Genomic DNA, 21,105 nt, shown 5'->3' with positions numbered 1-21,105 from the left:
TTTCGTTGAAATGCAAGAGTTGGAATATTTCAGTAGTGTTTTGTTGTGGTTTACCTTGTCACACTTACATTCTCTTGATCTTTCAAAGTTCATTTTGGAATTTCTTTCGTTGAAATGCAAGAATTGGAATATTTCAGTAGTGTTTTGTCGTGGTTTACCTTGTCATAGTTACATTCTTTGATTTTTCAAAGTTCATTTTGGATTTCTTTCGTTGATATGAAAGAATTGAAATATTTCAGTAGTGTTTTGTCGTGGTTTAACTTGTCACAGTTACATTCTCTTGATTTTTCAAAGTTCATTTTAGATTTCTTTCGTTGAAATGCAAGAGTTGGAATATTTCAGTAGTATTTTGTCGTGGTTTACCTTGTCACAGTAACATTTTCTTGATTTTTAAAAGTTCATTTTGGATTTCTTTCGTTGAAATGCATGACTTGGAATATTTCAGTAGTGGTTTGTCGTGGTTTACCTTGTCACAGTTACATTCTCTTGATTTTTCAAAGTTCATTTTTGAATTTATCTCGTTGAAATGGAAGAGTTGAAATATTTCAGTAATGTTTTCTCGTGGTTTACCTTGTCACAGTTACATTCTATTGATTTTTCAAAGTTCATTTTGGATTTTTTTCGTTGAAATGCATGAGTTGGAAACATCCATTTATCGAATATGTCGGACAAAATTTTTTTTATCAAGGAAATATCTGAATGCGTTTAAGGTATAGTACGAACGGCTTGCAAAAAACACGAAAATACTATCAGAATGATTAAATTCTTTAGCAACATCCGTTGTTGGATATGTCATTATGAAAAAAATGCTTTATTAACATTTTCTTTTTTCAAGGAAATGTCTGAATGCGTTTAAGGTATTGTACGAATGGCTTGCAAAAAACACGAAAATACTATCAGAATGAATAAATTCTTTATCAACATCCGTTGTTGGATATATCATTATAAAAAAAAATTGTAAGTAAGTAAAAGAGTAAGTAAGTAGCAAACTCTTTTTTGAATTCACCTCTTGGATACACAATACAGAAATTTAATTGAGGAAATTATGAAAAAAAAATTGAACAAATTCTGTATTAACATTTTTTACTGACTATAGTCGCTTGCTAGACAGACACTATAGGAATTTCGCAAAATTTAAGTATAGGAGTGAATAAATTCCATATCAACATTTATTTCTCAGATACATAGGAAAAAGTTGACAAAATCTAAGTGTTAGAGTGAATAATTTTTTTTTCAAAGTTTTTATCGGATACATCAGATGATAGTCATAAAATCCAAGTTCTATTCGTTTTGGCTTCATGCCGTGTTACGTTGAATTTAGGTTGGACCGGTTTTTCTTTCTATAGTAGAATAGTGTATATTTTTAGAGAAGAAAAAAATTCTGGTTAGTCTGAAGTTGATTGTGAGAGTGTTAGGACTCTAAAAAATGGATAGATTTGATAAAGAGCGAATCATGGGGAATCTAGTGTTTATGGAAAAACGTTTGTTTCTAGATGATTATTTTCTAGAGCTGTCTATTCAAAGGAAGATACTGTCTCAGGGAATGCTTGTCGATATAATGAAAACTGATTTTCCATCATTAGACTATTGCATGAAGCTTTTACGTTGTGGTTCAATTGCATTTACACAATTTATTGATATATTAAAACCCGACACGGCAAAATGATATTGTGGATATGGTTTTAAACACTAGTTTAGAAATTTATGACTTTTTTTCATGAGAAAGGTGGTTTTCAATGATGATTAGTTACTCCTCAATGTCAAGATTGACATAAAGTTGCAAATAATACCAAAGACGAAAAGCATATTGAGCCTGTTGATGACACTCCAGTAAAAATTGGGTATGACTCAAAATGGAACAATGATTATTCTACTAATTACGAACTAAGAAAAGACAATAGCTACAGTATCAAGAGAGAACATGGTGAAATATATTATGGAACAGATTCAAAATGTCCAAAGTTGATCATTGATATATATAGTGTATCATAATATATTTTTGTATTAATATTCTACATAGCATTATTTCATTAAAAATATATTATGCATTATAGTGTTATGTATTCAATATTTTTTAGTGTAAGCTAGTATATAAAACATTTAGAATGTCTATTAAAATATCTAAGGTATAAGAAAAGGAATTTGTTTACATCTATTGTCAGACACAGTGGGTAACATTGACAAAATCTAGGTATCAGAATGAATAAATTCATCATCAACATCTGTTGTTGGATATGACATTATGTAATTATGAAAAAATTGTAAGTAAATAAGTAAGTAACAAACTCTTTCTTGAATTCACCTCTTGGATATACAATACAGAAATTTAATTCAGAAAATTATGAAAAAAATGGAACAAATTCTTTATTAACATTCATTATCGATTGAAGTCACTTCCTAGAAAGACAATACAGCAATTTCACGAAATCTAAGTATAAGAGTGATTAAATTCTATATCAACATCCATTTCTCGGATATATCGGAAAAAGTAGACAAAATCTATGTTTTAGAGTGAATAATTTTTTTTATCAACATCTTTTGTCAGATACATCGGATAAAATTGAGAGAATCTAAGTGTAGAATGAATATTTTTTTTTCATTAACATTCCTTAAATGCATTATCAGCATCAAATGTCAGATACATCGGATAAAACAGACTAACTCTAAGTATCAGAAATAATAAATTTGTTATCAAACTTTTTATCGGATACATCAGATAACAGTCATAAAATCCAAGTTCAATTGACTTTGACTTCATGCCTCGTTACGTTGAATTTAGGTTCCGAGAAATGGATGTTGATATAAAATTTAATCACTCTTATACTTAGATTTTGTGAAATTGCTGTTTTGTCTGTCTAGGAAGCGACATCAATCGATAATGAATGTTAATAAAGAATTTTTTCAATTTTTTTTTCATAGATTCCTGAATTAAATTTCTGTATTGTGTATCCAAGAGGTGAATTCAAGAAAGAGTTTGCTACTTGCTTACTTTTTACTTACTTACAATTTTTTTTCATAATGGTATATCCAACAACGGATGTTGATAAAGAATTTATTCATTCTGATAGTATTTTCGTGTTTTTTGCAAGCCATTCTTACTATACCTTAAACGCATTCAGATATTTCCTTGATAAAAAAATTTTGTCCGACATATCCGACAAAGGATGTTGATAAAGCATTTATTCAGTCTGGTACTTAGATTTTGTCAATTTTATCCGATGTATCAGACAGAGGATGTTGATAAAAAAATTATTCACTGTAATACTTAGATTTTGTCAATTATATTCGATGTATCTGACAAAAGATGTTGAAAAAAAAATATTCACTCTGACACTTAGATTTTGTCAATTTTATCCGATATGTCAATTTTAACTGACGTATCCGAAAAATGATGTTGATAATAAATTTATTCACTCTGTTACTTAGATTTTGTCACTGTTATCCGATATATTCGACAAAGGATGCTGATAAAGTATTTATTCACTCTGATACTTAGATTTTGTCAATTATATTCGATGTATCTGACAATAGATATTGCTATAAAAAAGATTATTCACTCTGACGCTTAGATTTTTTCAATTTTATCCCATGTATTCGAGAAAGGGTTGTTTATATAGAGTTTAGTCACTCTGATACTTAGATTTTGTCAATTTTATCCGAAATATTCGATAAATGATGTTGTTAAAGCATTTATTCATTCTGAAATTTAGATTTTTTCAATTTTATTTGATGTATCTGACACAGGATTTTGATAAAAAAATATTTACTCCGAAGCATAGACTTTGTAGACCTTATCAGACGTATTTGACAATGGAAGTCGATAAAAAAAAATTATTCACCCTAACGCCTATTTTTTGTCAAACGCCTAGCAAGTATCTGATAGATTGATCTCGGTATGTAATTTAATAACTCTTTCACTAATATTTTACGAAATCCCTTTATTTTATATCTAAAAAGTGACTTTAAGTAATAACAAATGTTAAAACAGAATGTGTCCATTTTTTTTCATAATTTCCTGAATTAAATTTCTGTATTGTGCATTCAAGAGGTGAATTCAAGAAAGAGTTTGTTACTTACTTACTTTTTTACTTACTTACGATTGTTTTTCATAATGACATATTCAACAACGGATGTTGATAAAGACTTTAATCATTCTGATAGTAGTTTCGTGTTTTTTGCAAGCCATTCGTACTATACCTTAAACGCATTCAGATATTTCCTTGATAAAAATTTTTTTGTCTGACATATCCGACAAATGATGTTTCCAACTCATGCATTTCAACGAAAGAAATCCAAAACGAACTTTGAAAAATCAAGAGAATGTAAGTGTGACAATGTAAAGCACAACAAAACACTACTGAAATATTCCAACTCTTGCATTTCAACGAAAGAAATCCAGAATGAACTTTGGAAAATCAAGAGAATATAAGTGTGAAAAGGTAAACCACAGCAAAACACTACTGAAATATTCCAACTTGCATTTCAACGAAAGAAATTCAAAATGAACTTTGAAAAATCAATAGAATGTAACTTTGACAATGTAAACCATAACAAAACACTACTGAAATATTCCAACTCTTTCATTTCAACTAAAGAAATCCAAAAATGAACTTTGAAAAATCAAAAGAATGTAACTGTGACAAGGTAAACCATAACAAAACACTACTGAAATATTCCAACTCATGCATTGCAACGAAATAAATCCAAAAATGAACTTTGAAAAATCAATAGAATGTAAGTGTGACAAGGTAAACCACGACAAGAAACCACTGAAATATCCCAACTCTTGCATTTCAACGAAAGAACTCCAAATGAACTTTGAAAAATCAAGAGAATGTAGGTTTGACAAGGTAAACCACGACAAAACACTACTGCAATATTCCAACTCTTGCATTTCAACGAAAGAAATCCAAAATGAAATTTGAAAAATCAAACGAATGTAAGTGTGACAAAGGTAAACCATGACAAAACACTACTGAAATATGTAGACTCTTGCATTTTAAAGACAGATATCCAAAAATGAACGGTTATAAATCAATAGAATGCAATTTTGACAAGGTAAACCATAACAAAAAAATACTGAAATATTCCAAGTCTTGCATTTCAATGAAATAAATCCAAAATGAACTTTGAAAAATCAATAGAATGTAAGTGTGACAAGGTAAACCATAACAAAACACTACTAAAATATTCCAACTCTTGCATTTCAATGAAAGAAATCCAAAATGAACTTTGAAAAGTCTAGAGAATGTAAGTGTGACAAGGTAAACCACGACAAAACACTACTGAAATATTCCAACTCTTGCATTTCAATGAAAGAAATTCAAAAATGAACTTTGAAAAATCAATAGAATGTAACTGTGACAAAGTAAACCATAACAAAACACTACTGAAATATTCAAACTCTTGAATTTCAACGATAAAAATCCAAAATGAACTTTGAAAAATAAAGAGAATGTAATTGTGACAAGTTCAACCATAACAAAACACTACTGAAATATTCCAACTCTTGCATTTCAATGGAAGAAATCCAAAATGAACTTTGAAAAATCAAGAGTGTAAGTCTGACAAGGTAAACCACGACAAAACACTACTGAAATATTCCAACTCTTGCATTTAAACTAAAAAAATCCAAAATGAACTTTGACAAATGAATAGAACGTAATTCTGACTATATAAACCGTAACGAAACACTACTGACATATTTTGACTCTTTAATTTCAACAATCTAACATAAAAACCGAACTATGACAAGTCAATTGAATGTAAATTGGACAATATAAACCATAACAAAATACTACTGAAATATTCAAACTCTTGCATTTCAATAAATGAAATCCCAAATAAAATTCGAAAAATCATTTGAATATAACTTTGACAATATGAACCATAACAAAACACTACTAAAATATTCCAACTCTTGCATTTCAATGAAAGAAATCCAAAATGAACTTTGAAAAATCAAGAGAAAGTAAGTGTGACAAGGTAAACCACAACAAAACACTACTGAAATATTCCAACTCTTACATTTCAACGAAAGAAATCCAAAATGAACTTTGAAAAATCAAGAGAATGTAACTGTGACAAGGTAAAGCATAACAAAACACTACTGAAATATTCCAACTCTCGCATTTCAACGAAAGAAATTCAAAAATGAACTTTAAAAAATCAATAGAATGTAACTGTGACAATGTAAACCATAACACTACTGAAATATTCAAACTATTACATTTCAACGAAAGAAATCCAAAATGAACTTTGAAGAATCAAGAGAATGTAACTGTGACAAGGTAAACCATAACAAAACACTACTGATATATTCCAACTCTTGCATTTCAATGAAAGAAATCCAAAATGAACTTTAAAAATCAAGAGAATGTAAGTGTCACAAGGTAAACCACGACAAAACACTACTTAAATATTCCAACTTTTGCATTTCACTGAAAGAATCCAGAATGAACTTTGAAAAATCAAGAGAATGTAATTGTGACAAGGTAAACCATAACAAAACACTACTGAAATATTCCAACTCTCTCATTTCAATGAAAGAAATTCAAAAATGATTTTTGAAAAATCAATAGAATGTAACTGTGACAATGTAAACCATAATAAAACACTACTGAAATATTCAAACTCTTGCATTTCAACGATAATAATCCAAAATGAACTTTGAAAAATCAAGATAATGTAACTGTGACAAGGTAAACCATAACAAAACTACTGAAATATTCCAACTCTTGCATTTCAATGGAAGAAATCCAAAATGAACTTTGAAAAATCAAGAGTGTAAGTGTGACAAGGTAAACCACGACAAAACACTACTGAAATATTCCAACTCTTGCATTTCAACGAAAGAACTCTAAAATGAACTTTGAAAAATCAAGAGAATGTAAGTGTGACAAGGTAAACCACGACAAAACACTACTGAAATATTCCAACTCTTGCATTTCAACGAAAGAAATCCAAAATGAACTTTGAAAAATCAAGAGAATGTAAGTGTGACAAGGTAAACCATAACAAAACACTACTGAAATATTCAAACTCTTGCATTTCAACGAAAGAAATCCAAAATGAACTTTGAAAAATCCATAGAATGTAACTTTGACAATGTAAACCATAACACTACTGAAATATTCAAACTATTGCATTTCAACGAAAGAAATCCAAAATGAACTCTGAAAAATCAAGAGAATGTAAGTGTGACAAGGTAAACCACAACAAAACACTACTGAAATATTCCAACTCTTGCATTTCAATGAAAGAAATCTAAAATGAAATTTGAAAAATCAAGAGAATGTAAGTGTGACAAAGTAAACCAAGACAAAGCACTACTGAAATATTCCAACTCTTGCATTTCAACGACAGAAAAACAAAATGAACTTTGAAAAATCAAGAGAATGTAACAGTGACAAGGTAAACCATAACAAAGCACTACTGAAATATTTCAACTCTTTCCTTTAAACGAAAGAAATTCAAAAAATGAACTTTGAAAAATCAATAGAATGTAACTGTGACAATGTAAACCATGAAAAAACACTACTGAAATATTCAAACTTGCATTTCAACGATAATAATCCAAAATGAACTTTTAAAATCAATAGAATGTAAGTGTGACAAGCTAAACCATAACAAATCACTACTGAAATATTCCAACTATTTCATTACAATGAAAGAAATCCAAAATGAACTTTGAAAAATCAAGAGAATGTAAGTGTGACAAGGTAAACCAGGACAAAAAACTACTGCAATATTCCAACTCTTGCATTTCAACGAAAGAAATCCAAAATGAACTTTGAAAAATCAAAAGAATGTAAGTGTGACAAGGTAAACCATAACAAAACACTACTGAAATATTCCAACTCTCGCATTTCAACGAAAGAAATTCAAAAATGAACTTTGAAAAATCAAGAGAATGTAACTGTGACAATGTAAACCATAACAAAAAACTAATTAAATATTCAAACTCTTGCATTTCAAAGAAAGAAATCCAAAATGAACTTTGAAAAATCAATAGAATGTAAGTGTGACAAGGTAAACCATAACAAAACACTACTAAAATATTCCAACTCTTGCATTTCAATGAAAGAAATCCAAAATGAACTTTGAAAAGTCTAGAGAATGTAAGCGTGACAAGGTAAACCACGACAAAACACTACTGAAATATTCCAGCTCTCGCATTTCAATGAGAGAAATTCAAAAATGAACTTTGAAAAATCAATAGAATGTAACTGTGACAAAGTAAACCATAACAAAACACTACTGAAATATTCAAACTCTTGAATTTCAACGATAAAAATCCAAAATGAACTTTGAAAAATAAAGAGAATGTAATTGTGACAAGTTCAACCAGAACAAAACACTACTGAAATATTCCAACTCTTGCATTTCAATGGAAGAAATCCAAAATGAACTTTGAAAAATCAAGAGTGTAAGTCTGACAAGGTAAACCACGACAAAACACTACTGAAATATTCCAACTCTTGCATTTCAACGAAAGAAATACAAAATGAACTTCGAAAAATCAAAAGAATGTAACTGTGACAAGATAAACCATAACAAAACAATACTCTATAATTTCAACAATAGAAATTCAAAAACGAACTTTGAAAAATCAATAAACTTTAACTGTGACAATGTAAACCATAACAAATTCAAACTGAAATATTGAAACTCTTTAAATTCAATGACAGAAACCCAAAATAAAATTCGAAAAATGATTTGAATATAACTTTGACAATATGAAGCATAACAAAACACTATTGAAATATTCCAAGTCTTGCATTTCAACGAAAGAAATCCAAAATGAACTTTGAAAAATCAAGAGAAAGTAAGTGTGACAAGGTAAACCACGCCAAAACACTACTGAAATATTCCAACTCTTACATTTCAACGAAAGAAATCCAAAATGAACTTTAAAAAATCAAGAGAATGTAACTGTGACAAGGTAAAGCATAACAAAACACTACTGAAATATTCCAACTCTCGCATTTCAACGAAAGAAATTCAAAAATGAACTTTAAAAAATCAATAGAATGTAACTGTGACAATGTAAACCATAACACTACTGAAATATTCAAACTATTACATTTCAACGAAAGAAATCCAAAATGAACTTTGAAGAATCAAGAGAATGTAACTGTGACAAGGTAAACCATAACAAAACACTACTGATATATTCCAACTCTTGCATTTCAATGAAAGAAATCCAAAATGAACTTTAAAAATCAAGAGAATGTAAGTGTCACAAGGTAAACCACGACAAAACACTACTGAAATATTACAACTTTTGCATTTCACTGAAAGAATCCAGAATGAACTTTGAAAAATCAAGAGAATGTAATTGTGACAAGGTAAACCATACCAAAACACTACTGAAATATTCCAACTCTCGCATTTCAATGAAAGAAATTCAAAAATGATTTTTGAAAAATCAATAGAATGTAACTGTGACAATGTAATACATAATAAAACACTACTGAAATATTCAAACTCTTGCATTTCAACGATAATAATCCAAAATGAACTTTGAAAAATCAAGATAATGTAACTGTGACAAGGTAAACCATAACAAAACTACTGAAATATTCCAACTCTTGCATTTCAATGGAAGAAATCCAAAATGAACTTTGAAAAATCAAGAGTGTAAGTGTGACAAGGTAAACCACGAAAAAACACTACTGAAATATTCCAACTCTTGCATTTCAACGAAATAACTTTAAAATGAACTTTGAAAAATCAAGAGAATGTAAGTGTGACAAGGTAAACCACGACAAAACACTACTGAAATATTCCAACTCTTGCATTTCAACGAAAAAAATCCAAAATGAACTTTGGAAAATCAAGAGAATGTAAGTGTGACAAGGTAAACCATAACAAAACACTACTGAAATATTCAAACTCTTGCATTTCAACGAAAGAAATCCAAAATGAACTTTGAAAAATCCATAGAATGTAACTGTGACAATGTAAACCATAACACTACTGAAATATTCAAACTATTGCATTTCAACGAAAGAAATCCAAAATGAACTCTGAAAAATCAAGAGAATGTAACTGTGACAAGGTAAACCATAACAAAACACTACTGATATATTCCAACTCTTGCATTTCAATGAAAGAAATCCAAAATGAACTTTTAAAAATCAAGAGAATGTAAGTGTGACAAAGTAAACCACGACAAAACACTACTGAAATATTCCAACTCTTGCATTTCAACGAAAGATATCCAGAATGAACTTTGAAAAATCAAGAGAATGTAACTGTGACAAGGTAAACCATAACAAAACACTACTGAAATATTCCAACTCTCGCATTTCAACGAAAGAAATTCAAAAATGAACTTTGAAAAATCAATAGAATGTAACTGTGACAATGTAAACCATAACAAAACACTACTGAAATATTCAAACTTGCATTTCAACGATAATAATCCAAAATGAACTTTGAAAATCAAGATAATGTAATTGTGACAAGGTAAAGCACAGCAAAACACTACTTAAATATTCTAACTATTTAATTTTATCTAAATAAATCTAAAATGAACTTTGCAAAATCAAGAGAATGTAAGTATGACAAGTTAAACGACTACAAAAAACTGCTGAAATAGTCCAACTCTAGCATTTCAACGAAAGAAATCCAAAATGAACTTTGAAAAATCACTAGAATGTAACTATGATTTTTTTTTGTTTTGTTTTAAGTATGTTTCATCTCATTCGAAGACATGTAAAAAAAGGCTGAAAAAATATATCATGTTAAAAAAAAATAATATATATATATTTTTTTTTAATTAAAAAAAAATTCCAAAAAAATGGGGGCCAAAGAGTTGGAGGGGAGGGGGGGCACCCTTCGAGTTTGGGGATAGGGGACCTTTGGGGGGTTGATGTCTCTTCTGGTTAGGGTCATTGGTGCTTATGATCCTTGATGGTTCGTACTCACATACACCTTACTTCTTGATTTGCAAGGATTTTTAAGGTTTGTTCTGAATTTCATTATTAAAATTATTTTCTTGTCATCTACATTTCTCTTAGTATCACCTTTTTAATATACTATAACGTTAAACTCTATTTTAAACTGACAACACTGTTCAAACGCCACTTGTGTATTATACAGAACACATCGAAGAAGTAAAGTTATCCATTAATAAAATTCTTTTCTTGCCATCTACATCTCTCTTAGTATCAACTTTTTAGTATACTATAACGTTAGACTCTATTTTAAATTGACAACACTGTTCAAACGCCATTGAGGCTACCTTAACTGCTAATCACTTTAACCCTTTTTCTCAATGTTCATACGATCCAATTCGCAAATGTTATCTAGCTCTGTTTTTTCCCTATTATTCAAATAAGATCATTCGTACAGTCCAATTCGTGAATCCCTTATCCCTTTTTGCAAATGTCCCTCTCTTATCCCTCTCTAAAAAGCAACATTTAGAGAGGTTTCCTATACTGTGCATGATTCAACTTATTAAATAAGAGATCCCCGACAGTTGCGACCTGAGAGCGAACTTAATTTATTTCGTAAGAAACCAAAATTTTGGAGAGCCTCTGCCAATCAATATAATGTTTTTCGCTCTTGAGAATGGTCTAAGTGGGAACTCTGTGCGACCCTCTGTTGCTTAGCATCAAAAAATTCAGCTTCATCTTAATCGACGCGTTAGCACTTTTTCTGAGATCAAAATCATGCAATGAACAAAACTATCCTATCCTCACTTGTTTGTTTTCACTCTAATTAATGACCAAAGACAAAATTAAACTGATATAATTTTGCTAATTGGGTTATGAAGCATTGAGAATCTTTAGTCGCGGTTTTTCAGAATGAGTTTTCGAGTAGTGGGACAATTTCCCTCTAAGCTCCAAAGGCGCCTCACTCTCTTTCCATATTCAATTCATTCTATAAAAAAACACACACACTGAAACACTTCTTCGAAAAGAAAAAAACTGATAATTTTTTGCAAAAATTAAATCTGCTCGAGATACACAATTGCCTTTTTTGTCAAATGTAACAATGAAACTTATAGGTCATAAGATTCACAGGAGAGATTATAAGTTATTTATTTCATTGGCATACCTTATGTCATTGCAATAGGTATTTTATTCCTTGTTTTAAATCGAAAAGACATTTTATACCTTGCTTGAAGTGGAATCACACATGAACTTTCAATCCATATCGATGGAGCTACAAACTGGGTCCTTAAACCCTTCAGCCCCTCCATTTCTCACCCATTGCAACACCAGTTTTTCAGAAGACGAGCAGACATGTTTTACCTTTTCAGAAAAGGAATCCCGAAAGGATTCTCCATCTATGTGATTAGAGAGCCAATGAGGGGGAATTGCCCTTTCATGTCTCTCTTCCTCCCACATCCAGCTCTAAAGTGGAAAATTAGGCATGTTACAGTTACAGTTGTACTTTAATCGTAGTTTTAATCTGTACGATTAAAGGGAGCCCTTCGACCCCAAAAAAACAATTCTTCACCAGCTCACCAGCAGAAAGGTAGGCAGAATTTTTTTTTTTAGTGATATGCTTGAAATTCACAGGACAAGTACCCTGGCCCAATGGAAGGTGAGGATGATGATTTTTAGAGTCGTATTTTCTTTCTTTAACTTTCTTGAAACTTCTGGGATAAGTAATTTTGGGCCAAGGGGACGAGAAGATGGATTTTGAGAGGCACCCACGATTTCTAGGCCCCACCTACCTTCCACACTGAAGTTTCCGGATGCACTTGAAATTTGGTAAGAGGGTACCTTCAGCCAAGTAAACGTAAGTTAAGAATTTTATACCATAAAAAATCACAACCCAGGTACAAGTAGGCTTTAAATTTTGATTATTCGGGCATTTCTCCTCTTTCACAAAGAGTGGCTTGTAAGCAAGAATCGTACCGTAAAGCTTCCTTCTCTTCAGTGACAGTGGGGTGGATACTTGTGTCGATTTATTCGTTAATTCAATTTTTTTAATTGGTTCATTTTAAAACTAAGGACGTTAAATGGACGCCAAGAAATAGAATGCAAAGTTCTTTAAAGAATACAGCGTATTATGAGACCGTATTCAAGGAACATTTTATCAGTTGTTGTTGTTTTTTTCTACGAAAAAAAACTCCTTTTGACATACCATTTTTAAAATCTAGAGGGGGTTGACAACTCCGGCATTCAATGAAATAAACAAAGTAAAAGTTCAGCATCATTTTTGTCGGTGAATTCGACTGGAAAATCTAGTTCTTTCTGCAATTGACACAAAGGCAGTAGCCACTCACAAAACCTTAAAATAAAAAGAAAAGGGCTCAACTAGGAAAAAATAAAAATTTCCAAAGCATTGTAGAGTGAGGGACACCTTCACCTAAATCTTGCTTCCAAGAGCCTCCTTGGACCACTGATTCAATGCAATCAACAGTGGGGGGGGGGGAATGAGAAGTTAAAACAATCTCAATCCTTTGGGGTGATGGCCCCCTGAACGTCATTTATAGCTCAGGTTCCATTTCAGAGAGAATCAAGCTAATTTCGGGACTGGGAATCCAAATGTTAGAATTGGTCTTGCTACAACCAACACATCATCAAAATTTAAAAGTAGTAGCTGATGGCAAACCAGAGCTTGTCATAAAACATATTTGTGACATACAAGTAAATAGTCGTTCACATTTCGCCGGGGTGAAATAACAGCTTATAACTTCTTCCTAAGCTTCTGCCCTTTTTATCACGGACGTAGCTAGGAATTTTCTCAAGATGGTAGGTACCTACTGACCATCTACGGGTAGGGGAGGTGGCCTCACGCGGCTTCGTACTGCAATGATTTGTTGTCAGTCAAAGCCGTATCCCGAGGGGGGTTAGGGGGTTTTAAACCCCCTCCCCCGAAATATTTGTCTGACTCGTAAAAACGTAAATCTTTGAGTAAAAGCCCGTCCGAAAAAAAAAAATCGTGGATACGGCATTGTTATCAGTAGTAAGTACAGTGATTTTTATAGGGGGCGATATATCTGCACTCTTATAGCTACTGTGATGTCTTCCCTCTTCGCATCTTAGCTATAGTCCTGAAAACCACATTTATAAAAATTACCAGGAGTCACGAATAAGGTTGCACGAACAAAGACACCAAGTTGTACGTGCCCAGAGTTCCAGGGTCAAAGGCAAAATACCAGGTACATAATTCTACGCAACCACGGCTTCCCAATGAATTCTATTTCATAGTGCGCAAGATGGCACGACTTGGCCACGGACCACCACTGAAGCAATGCACTACTTCTGAACAACAAACATATTTCTTGTTCTGTCCTTTTTTGTTTTGAGTCACTGTCTGATCCTTCTTTTAAATTCAAATGGAACTAATATAAACTTTTATTTATAAAAGTAGGCTATACTTAAAAGTTTGTAGCTGTGATGCACACAGACTGCTTTTAGATTTTAACAAGAAATGCGCAACTTTATTCTCTATTATGTTAAATTCCTCCATTCTTGGTAGATACTGCCAGAAACACGTATGGAGATTTGCCAATGAAAAAATGGTACAGAAAACGCACATGGTACAAAAAAATTGAACCACAGACTTGCTCATTTCCGAAACACGAAGGAAAAGAAGTAAAGCTGCAGTATACTCAATAGCAAAAGGACGAAAGTTACCTCAAGCCTTATTTTTCGAAGCAGTGCGAAACCCCTTACATTAATTGGCCACTTTACAACACAGATTATTAGAGAATAAGAATGGGAGGTTCGGTGAAATATAAGAGGAGGAATATAAATTTTCGTTAAAGTTTCAATAAATTACTACAATATCATTTTTCACAAAAGAAATTTCAATATTATTGGTAAACATTGTGGATTATATTTTTGGGGCGTTTGTCCCTTTTTTATAATGTCAACGGTAGTAAAAATTCACCCTGTAAAAAATTGCCTACCTCCACAGATAGGATAAAAACAAGCAATATCCTTTATCTTAGGAAAACTGTATCGTAGAATAATTTCTAGAAGTAGACGTTCAGGTCTCCGTTCACAAGCATATCGCGGAAACAACTGAGAACCGTTAGGTCTAATTCTTAATAAGTTTAACCTAGTTGACAGGAAAACCTTGCATATGAACCATGGGAAGGATGCTAAATAATTTGTCAAAACTTTCAGTATGCCAAAAGTGCCAAATAAATACACGATGAAGCTAAAGAATGTTTATAGCAACATCCGAGTTTTCTAATAAGTATTGCAACACGGAATGTGTTGCTGCATTATTATATTGACATCCAGTAACTGTAACTTCGGCGAGGGGAACATCTACAAATGAAAAAGGGGTAAAGTATATAGGGTACTTGTCTATTATATAAAACACACTCGAGAAGTGAAGTTTGGTGACAATTAAATAGGATGAAAATAGAATACTTTATTAGCAAAATTGTGAAGGTCATTTGTGAATTATTAAATTGGGAGCTTCGGCCTTTGAAAGTGAACCACAAAAATAATTTTGTCGACCCAGAAACCGGCGCCTCTACCCAAAAAGCAGAGAGAATGTGGGGTTCCACAAAATGGAGGAACAAACGGCACCGAGGTACATCCCGACATCATTTACATTCATACTTAGTAGAGTACATGTGGCGGGCGGCAATAAAGACAGAGCTGAGTTCATTTTAACGGGATTCTGGGAGCATATTCCTAAGTTGTAGTTTTCACAATTTTGCTAACAAAGTATTCTATTTTCATCATATCTTTTTTTCACTATGTTAGATGGGTTTGGTTATGTTAAAATAGGTTTGTTTAGGTTACGTATTTAATATATGGTATGCTTTGCCCCCCACCCTTAAGTGCAAATATATAGCCCAAATATTTTTTCTAAACTATTATATTTTCATCATAATTTTGTTTTATTTCATTAGCATTCCCCAAAACTTCACTTCTCAAGTGTGTTTTATATAATAGACAAGTACCTTATATAGAAAACACAAGAATTTGTAGCAACAGAATCGCAAATAAATAAAATTAATAAATCGTAACAGTCTATTTTAGAGGAATAGGAGAGGGGTTTCGGGGACTGCCTTAGGGCCCAGTCCTACGTAAGTGCCTACGTAAAAAGTATTCTGGGGTACAAGAAAAATATTTGGAGTTGATTTTAAAAGACATTTTATACAATTACTAAATAATATGAATATTAAATGGATTATTTCAGAACAAAGCTTGTAGTCTATTCTAAAGAGGTCTCCAGATCGTGTTATCATGGTTGCAGCGGTAGCTGCAACCTAGTAAAGACCGAACCACAGCCCATAGTAACCAAAAATTAAAAACGCGTTTTGGAAAAAAACTGACAAGTGAAAAAATTGTATCGCACACTGATTCAGGAATGGTAACTATCATTTCGGTTCGTCTTAAAAGTTAAAGTTTATTGCGAAAAGAAATTTATGGTGATTTCGAAAAGTCTAAAACGGTAAAACCCCTCAAAAATGGCCTCAGATCAAAATGAAAAGTTTACCATTGGAATCAGCACGGTCGAAAACTTTGTTAAGGGAAATTACAGCCCCCCCCCTCCTCGAACAGCAATGGAAATCACTTTTTTGCATGGGTAGCACGGATCTGTCTCCCGTTTTTTTTTTGTTTTTTTTTTTTTCTAGCAGGGCTAGGGGGTGACCAGAAAGTCATAGAGAGATGCGTAATATCTCATTCGAACGAAAATTAAATTTGCTTTTTCCCTTTTTAAGAAACCAAAAAGATTGGAGGGCAACTAGTCCCCCTCCCTAAAGGCCCCTTCCCCCAAAGTCATCCAGTCACAATTCTGAGATTGTCAATTTGTTTAACACAGTTAAAAGGTTAAGTATCTTTGATTTTGGTGATGATATGACCCTCCATAGTCCCTCGGGAAAGGGCTGCACACTGTATCTGTATAGGGCGTATTTTTAACACGCGTATGGGTATGGGCGTAGGGCCTATTGTTATTGGGCATATTGGTATCGCACGTATCTAGATAGATTTTTAATAGCTTATATAAAAGATATTGCTCATATCTACGGCCAATGGCGTAATTTCGTCTAAATTCTGGGGGGGGGGGAAGTTGGAGCCAATTTTCCCAAATCAAGTGAAAATGATAGTGAAAACTGTAAAAATGAGCCATAAATTACCATACGGGCAGAGATATACTAAAGAAAACTGACCTGTTCTTTGGATACTTGAATTATGCAGGGTTGTTTTAGTTTTGGCAAGATTTTTCTGCAGAAACTAACTTTCAGCTGGGGAGGGGGGGCAAAATGAGGTCGGTGGGGGGGGGGTCAAACTTGGGTATGGAGGGAGCAGTTGCCCCCTGACCCATAACAAATTAAACCCCTTTCTACGTCCTTCCTATTAATTCTACCACCAGCAAGTTCCAAATGACACTAAAAACGGCACTTTTGCTGTCATGTCTCAAGTGGAAAATCTGGGGCTAGTGGGCTACCAGAACTTTTTACAGTGACGTTTAATGGCTCATTTGAAAACTGTTGCTCATATCTATGTGATATTTATCAATTCTACCATCCCGAAGTGTGGTATAGCACTAAAAACAACATTTTTTATGTCACTTCTTAAGTAGAAAAGCTTGGAAGTATAAAACGATATCATCATTGTAATAATCATGGTCCAAAACCCTTAACTGAAGGTTTTCAAGAACACCTCCCGTATGTTCCTTCCCCAAGCCCCCCCCCCCTTAATAAGCTACACAATTAAGGTACAAGCGCTAATATATGAAACTAGATTATTAGAGGCGTGTTTCTGTTGGTACAGCGTTCGACTTGGAATAAGAGTGTCTTGCGTTCGAGTCCTGCTTGTTTTTTTTTTCAATCACGGTTTTCTCCCTTCTATATGATCATTTTCAGATAATTTCACTGTTTTTGTAAATGTGTTGCACTCCTTTTTTAAAGCATGTCCCAGGAAGGTATTTGGTCAAGCCTTTTGATTCAAAAGGGAGTAGAGGTCATCCAGTCCATGGTTTGCAACGACATTCTGAGATGACTATCAAACATAGGAAAATATCACCACTTGATTTATTTGCACTAGTTTTATTGATATATGTTAGATAGGTTGGGAAGTAATAATTTTTGTTCGTTTTAGGTTTCAACTTCGCTCTTTACTTCCCTCGGAAAAACTTTGTTTTTTCAAACTAATAAGATCCGAAGGGCTACAGCATCAGACATAAATGAGAATATACATGTTTTTTATTTTTATATCTTTAATAAATCAAATAAAATTAACATTCTGATTACTAAATATCAGTATATGTATATTAAACTGACAATGCACATTCATTTGTATTTTTTTCAGTAAAGTGCAAATTATGTTCTGGCCTTGGGAAGGCATGGGGGTTTTGAGCACAACTTATGTTAATTTTTGCTCGTTTTGAGTTTGAATCGGTTATTTATTGTAATTTCTGTCCGTTTTGGATTTCATTTATTTATCGATGCTGATTTGCGGTATTTTCACGCTTAATAGATTATTTGATTTTATTTTTGCTTATTTTTTGTTTAATGGAGTTCTTTACTTTTCTTTGAAAAACTCATTTTGTGGAAAATGTTTTTTTTAACTAATACACAAAATACAGATTGTATGCCAGTGTTTGTGCATGCATACTGACAAACATCGTTAACTAATCAAGCCATAGATAGTCAAGCAAAGCAAGTGAAACGAGCAAGGGGATATAACAAAGTTGAGGGTATAAAAAGGAGGGGACCACAAGCGAGGGCACATTTGCAAGGCTGAAGACCTGAGCTACCAAACGTTACCAGCGAAGCGAGAGGAGGGAGGCGAAAAAAACCCTTGAAATCAGATTTTTGCTAGCTAAAGAGTCATGAAATTAAAAAAAAGATTCAAGGTCGTTCTTATATGTATTAAATTAAAAAATGATTCAAGGTCGTTCTTATATGTATTGCTTAATTCTTAGTTATATATTAGATGCATATATAAACTACCTAATTTGTGATACACTCACAACATATCCTTATTTCTCCTAAAGGTCAAGAAAAAGGCAGGCGTTGCTGCCATTTAAGTGGCGGTTAGGGCTACATTGCAGCTATTTGTCCATGCCTTTTCTTATTTTTTTGCTAGCGAATACTCTATTCATACTTCAAACTTTATCATGGTAAACAAAAGAAAACAGACGAAATATACGACAAATTTAGGTAATAATGGGAAATTTTCAAGATTTTAAATGCTTATCACAAGGGGAGGTCAGAGTCTCTCTTTCTCTCTCTTTCTTCCTTTCGAAAAACGATAAACGTGAGTGGCTTTGGTCATTCAGTGGAACAAATTTCGCATCGAATATTGCCTCTTCTCTCAAATTTCAGGAGGGAGGGCAACATCTAGTCTGACCTCCCTCTTCAAGCACCCTAACTAGTTTTTATTCAATTTTAGCCCGCCTTAAATATCATACACAGAGTTGTCTTGAATGTGAGGGGGGGGGTCGTCTCCCCAGTCATCAGTGTTTTGTTACATAAAAATAATTAAAGAACGATTATAAACATCTTTGAAATAAGCACCCTAAAAAAAAAAAAAAAAAAGGATGGGGAGGGGTTGAAATGTCGAAAATGGATTATCTGTTCACAGGGTCTCATGTTTCTGAAAGGTATTCCTTGCACAATTCCTCTTCTAAGGGAATATTTTCACCCCTCCTCTTTCTATGCAGCTAAGCCTATGAATGTAATTTTTTATGTTAGTCTCAAAATATTTCCGTAATAAGAGGGAAACTGTTATCACAGAGCACCTACGTTGCGTAATTAGTCTAATTTTATTCTTCTGAATGATGGGAGGCTAAGGGGCAAATTCTCACAGCTCCCTCCAAATTTATCTACAGGACCTCTCACTGACAGCTAGAAAGTTTTCGGGTAAAAATTTGCTATTTGAGACTTCCGATGCCCCCCCTCCCACCCCAGCCAAAAATAGAACCACTAATCACCATTCGATTAGAAGGTGCGCAACTATACAGCACTATAGAAAAAGTTAAAAAAAAATTTAACTGAAAATAAGGAGCAATATCGAAACTTAAAATGAACAGAAATTATTCCACATGTGAGAAAGCCGCCTCCTCCTCAGTCCCTTGCTCGTAACACTGACGTTTGTTAACGCTTTAGAAAAGCTTCTAAAGCGTTAGAGCACTAGAACTTTTAATTTTCGTTGACCTTCTAGGGCCATTGGTTGGATACGATTACCCCTGGGGAAAAATCATGTAATTTTCGTTGAGATCTCTTTACTTTCACCCTTTTTTCAAAAATTAGGTAAATTTTCTCAAGCTCGAAGCTTGTGATGGGTAACATTAAACTTGATTAATTTTATATATCTGGAACCAGCACTAAAAAGTGAATTATTTATCGTATCAACTGTTTTTAAAATTGCTTTTTTTTATAGTTTCTATTACTGTTGACCCCAGTTGCTCCTTACTTATAGTTTGCAACTACGAACTTGGTTAATGAAGCCTCAAATGGATCAAGTCAGTCAATGGAGCTTAAAACAAACCTTGTATAATCATCTACGACAATGATTTATTCTGTATGGAATTTATGAATGTTTGAAGATGAATACGTCACAGCGCGTAGTCGTGGCCACTGAAACTGTGAGGCTTTGTAAATAGCCATTTAATAGTTTTAAATCAACTGGAAGCTTCATTATTTTCACTCGATGGTATTTGAGCCCTTTTCGGACTAGAATTGCCTTTTGTATCGCAAAATTGTCAAATCGCCCCTACGCTGTGGCGTGAACTCATTAAATACCCAAAAAGGGTATTACATAACTTAATTTCAACTTTGTTCGAAGTTTATAAAACCAGTGCTTCAATTGGATAACCCCTGAAAAAAAAACACGCATCTCGGAGTATTCTTTTCGGAAAAAGATTAATTTTGTATATTTTAGGTAGAGGCTTAAAATCTCCACTTCACGGTTTTTAAACAAGTTGAATAAACTTTAACACGGTCACAATCCTTTTTGGGGCGCTTCACCCCTTTTTCAAAAATTACGCAAAATTGTTTATGCTAATAACTTTTGAAAGTCAAATCTAAAGTCAACTGATTTTCCGTGCTTGGAATGAGCATTAAAGTTAGATTATTTTGACCAGGGTTGTACGCAGGAATTTTATTTTTTTTTGTTTTATAGTCCCAATAATAAAAAAAAAAACACAAATTTTATTTGG

The 21,105-nt window shown here is 32.7% G+C and overlaps 1 protein-coding gene across 7 annotated transcripts in view; it reads right to left on the bottom strand.

The window, feature by feature from the left end:
- EcR (Ecdysone receptor) overlaps positions 1-21,105 on the bottom strand; it is a 257,170-nt gene that overhangs the window by 140,105 nt on the left and 95,960 nt on the right. Inside the window, exon 1 of one of the 7 annotated variants that reach the window (XM_089090638.1) lies at positions 14,882-14,972. The exons of the other annotated variants lie outside the window; for them this stretch is intronic. The gene's annotated coding sequence lies outside the window, so the exon portion shown is untranslated. Of the gene's footprint in view, positions 1-14,881; positions 14,973-21,105 lie in introns of those variants that run through there. 7 annotated transcript variants of the gene reach the window in all.

This window comes from Artemia sp. Qi Xiang Cuo, chromosome 6 (genome assembly GCF_049724085.1).
Source record: "Artemia sp. Qi Xiang Cuo chromosome 6, ASM4972408v1, whole genome shotgun sequence".
Classification (NCBI taxonomy): Eukaryota; Metazoa; Arthropoda; class Branchiopoda; order Anostraca; family Artemiidae; genus Artemia; species Artemia sp. Qi Xiang Cuo.
Note: the sequence above shows the minus strand (reverse complement) of the source record. Positions and strands in the feature narration are given on the sequence as shown.